Here is a 4,898-nt window from a genome sequence, read left to right on the forward strand (position 1 = left end):
AACTTTATCTGCATATTGTGATCTTTCCTACTTTTAAAGACACCACTCAAACTTATTCGCTCATTCCATGCCATCTCTCCACTGACAGCTCAGAACATACCACTTAGTCGAGCAGCTCGTCTTCTTTTTCCCAAGCCTTCCCAGCCCAAACATTGCAGCATTTTTGTAATGCTACTCTTTTGTCAGAAATCACCCAGAACATATCAAGCTGTTTTTTCTGTGGATTTTTCCAGTTCTTGAATCAAATAATCCTGGTAAGGATCCCATACACTGCAACCATACTCTGTTTGTGGTATAACCAGAGACTAATATGCCCTCTCTTTTACATCCTTATTACAACCCCTAAATTCCCTCATAACCATGTGCAGAGATCTGTACCCTATATTTACAGTCCTATTTCTGTGATTACCCCAACAAACATCTTTCATTATATTAACAGCTAGGTACTTACAGTGATCCTCAAAAGGAACTTTCATAGCATCAACGCAGTAATTAAAACTGAAAGAACTTTTCCCATTTTCTAAACTCACAGCCTGACTTTTAACCCAGTTTATCACTATACAATTGCGTACTGTCCATCTCACAACATTATCAAGGTCATTTTTCAGTTGCACACAATCTTGTAACTTATTCATTACTCAATACAGAATAACATCACCTGCAAAAAGCCTTATATCTGAAACCACTTCTTTACACATACCATTTATATATATAAGAAAACATAAAGGTCCTATAATAATGCCTTGAGGAATTCCCCTCTTAATTGCTACAGGGTCAGATAAAGCTTCGCCTACTCTAATTCTCAGAGATCTATTTTCTAGAAATATAGGAACCCATTCATCACTCTTTTGTATAGTCCAATTGCACATATTTCTACCAGTCTCGCATGATCCACCCTATCAAATTCCTTAGACAGGACATTCGCGATACAGTCCATTTGACCTCCTGAATCCAAGATAGCTGCTATACCTTGCTGGAATCCTGTAAGTTGAGCTTCAGAGGAATAACCTTTCCTAAACCCGAACTGCCTTCTATCGAACCAGCTATTAATTTTGCAAACATGCCTAATATAATCAGAAAGAATGCCATCCCAAAACTTACATGCAATGTATGACAAACTGACTGACCTGTAATTTACAGCTTTATATCTATCACCCATTCTTTTATACACTGGGGCTAGTTTAGCAACACTCCATTCATTTGGTATAGCTCTTTCATGCAAACAATAATCAATTAAATACTTCAACTATGGTACTATATCCCAACTCTTTGTCTTTAGTATATCCCCAAAAATCTTATTAATTCCAGCTGCTTTTCTAGTTTTCAACGTTCGTATCTTATTGTAAATGTCATTGTTATCATAGGTAAATTTTAATACTTCTTTAGCATTAGTCACGTCCTCTATCTTGACTTATCCTTGTAACCAACAATCTCTACGTACTGCTGACTGAATACATCTGCCTTTTGAAGATCCTTGCATACATACTCCCCCTTGTTCATTAATGATTCGTGGAATGTCCATATTGGAACCTGTTTGTGCTTTGAAGTACCTATACATACCCTTCCATTTTTAACTAAAATTTGTATGACTGCCAGTTATGCTTGCCATCATGTTATCCTTAGCTGCCTTCTTTGCTAGATTCAATTTTCTAATAAGTTCCTTCAATTTTGCCTTACTTCCACAGTCGTTTCTATCTCTATTTCATTTCCAATCTGCACCTTCTTCTTAGTCTCTTTCTTTCTCTGTTAAAATAAAGTGAGTCTTTAGCATTCCTTACCAGTTTTAAGGTACAAACCTGTTTTCACATTCCTCAAAAATTGCCTTAAACCCAACCCAGAGTCTGTTTACATTTTTATTTATCATTTTCCACCGATCATAGTTACTTCTTAAAAACTCCCTCATGGCTGCCCAATAGTCCTACTTTTAAGATCTTCCTTTCTATCACATTTATTTTTAACTACAACAAAGAACTTATCTGGTTTTACCAGAACCACATCCAGTATATTCTTCCCTCTAGTTGGTTCCATCACTTTCACAATCAGCTGCCCTTCCTATATTAACTTATTTTCCATTTATTGGTCATTCTTCCTGTTGTTCGCATTGCCTTCCCAATTGATATTTGGTAAATTCAGATCTTCCGCTACAATCACATTATTTTCCATGTCGTCTCCAACATAGCTGATTACATACGTACATACATACATACATACATACATACATACATACATACATACATACATACATACATACATACATACATACATACATACATATACCACATCGTTCCATCTTAAGCGATGGGTCGGCGAACAAGGCTTCTCCACCAGTTCCAGTCTCTGAACTTCTCTCCTTCTTCAATGTTTTCCAAACTATGTCCTCTCTGTTCAATGTCAATCTTCACCATGTCATTCTAGCTGAGTCTTGGTCACCCTCTTGGGTCTTTTGTCTTCAAGTTTGTTTCGGTAATCTGTTATCTCCCATGCGTCGCATATGTCCATGCACTGTCGCTGCACTATTATCAAATACAATAGAGACAATACGCGACACTTACGGATTTAGCCTTGTTAAAATGGGAGATAATTCGACAGTGGCGCTCCTAGTGACTTGACCTGAAAAGTCGCGCTAAATTCAAATATCAATGGAAATGTATATACGAAAATTGATAAATAAATTACGTCTAGAAAGAAAGTATTATTGAGATATTGACTTCAAAGTTGCTAAAGCAATTTTGGATAAATGAATGAAGAATTATTTAAAAGGTTATTATTTAAAGACTGAAATTAGACATATAACTAAGATGTGAAATGGACTGCTGTGAAATGGGTTGGTCTTTCATTTATGCATTACTTTTTTTTGCTTTAGCATTCCTGCCTGAAATTTTACGGTTAGATTTGTCTTTTTTCTCATTTAAAAACATTGTATCATCACATTAACACACTTGTCAATAAAAATATCGGCACATTCCTCACACACATGATCCAGTTAATTAACATTTAAAATCTGGATAATTTTCTTCTTAAGATGAAGCCTACTAACAGAAAGAAAATCTATAAAATCCCGGCTTTAATCTGAGAAGAGGGAAAAAAGAAAGAAAGGAATGAAAATGTTATCGATAGTGATGCTTTTTTAGGAATATTTACGTACAATTACAGTAAAAATGTAACGTACCCTTGGCTGTATAGTCGAGGATTTTTAAAGTCGCTGGCCTGGAAATGATCTGAACAGATCTTATAATTCTTATATAAGTGTAACGTCCCTTCTTTCTTTTAAACCTTATCCAAATCACTTCTGTGACATTCTGTGACAAACCCACAGATCATACCTACAACAACACATCGGTATTGAAGGTTAACTGCTGCACTATACAATAAAATATTCGTATTATATTTTAAGCCAGTTTAAATATGGGTCGAGCAGGTCAGAAGATTATGAAGTACTATAAAAATCTCTTTGTCACTGGAAGAATATATATGCAAACACAATATTACTTACATTTTCTTGTCACGAGGGTAGCGAAAGAAAGACCGCGCTTTCTTCTCTACTTCATAGTTACTGCAGCCAAACACAGCACATACCTTTTCCTTCATGTTGAGAGGAGATGTCAAGGAATGACACACACTACCATTTAATTATGTTAACTCACTGAAAACGCATAAATAACACCAAAAACTTGACACACAAATACACGTGCTGTTATGACAGAATCAGTAGTTCTCAGGTCTACCCGCTAGAGAGAGCTCTAATAGCTGTCCCACGATATCTCGGCGAGTGTCGCGTATTGTCTCTACCGTATTTGCTGTTATACTGTCCCGCAGTCTTACAACTTGAGCCTGCTTGCGGATTTCCTCATTAAAGACTCTGTCCCTCCGTGTTTTACCGATCATGTTACGGAAATCTCATTTCTGCTGCTTGGATTCTACTAACATCTTTATTTCTCATGGTCCATGTTTCGCAAACATAGGTCGGGATTAGTACATAATAGGTTTCACATATGACTCTCTTACATTTTCTTGGTATTTTCTTGCTCCATATTATGTCTAACTATTTTGTAGAGGTTGCTACCTGTCTGAATTCTGTGGGAAATTTCCATGTCTATAGAATCAGTATCAGAGATAACACATTCGAATTGGTGGTTCATCTGTAGCTGTTTCCCCTCCATTTCAATGTGTCCCACTGGTTGTCCATATCTTTTCATGACCATAACCTCACTTTTCCCTTGGCTGAAGATGAGTCCATATTCTTTAGAAGCTACTGTCCAGGAATTTATTTATTCTTGAAGGTCTTCTTTAGAGACTCCCCAGCAAGCATATCATCAGCGAACAAGATAACTTTCATTTTCTTACCTCCAACGGTTTGGTGAACGTTTCTCTGAATCCCATTCATCACAATGATGAAAAGAAGAGGAGACAAAATACCACCCTGGCTTAACCCCCCACATAGCTGATTATCTTATCAAATAATTCTGAATCAATATCAGCGCTACCCTTTTCTGGTCTGTACACTCCAAAGACATCAAATTGCCTGTTATCTTTAGAAATGAGCCTTACTCCTAGAATTTCATACTTGTCATTTTTAACTTTTTCGTTGCTTACAAATTCTTCTTTCACCAGAATGAATACTCCCCCTCCTTCCATTCCTATCCTAATTCTACGACACACACTCCAGTTCTATGAGAAAATTTCTGCATCCATTATATCATTTCTCAGCCATGATTCAACTCCTACTGCAATATCTGATAAGTATATATCTTTTAAATTATTTAATTCTATTCCTTTCTTTACAGTAATTCTACAGTTCAACACTAACATTTTTATGTCATCCCTACTTGACTTCCAGATCCCTCTACCCGTATCACCAATCCCTAGACTGCCCTGTTTCCCTGAATGTACCTCCCTAT

The sequence above is a fragment of the Anabrus simplex genome, chromosome 1 (assembly GCF_040414725.1).
Source record: "Anabrus simplex isolate iqAnaSimp1 chromosome 1, ASM4041472v1, whole genome shotgun sequence".
In the NCBI taxonomy this organism is placed as follows: domain Eukaryota; kingdom Metazoa; phylum Arthropoda; class Insecta; order Orthoptera; family Tettigoniidae; genus Anabrus; species Anabrus simplex.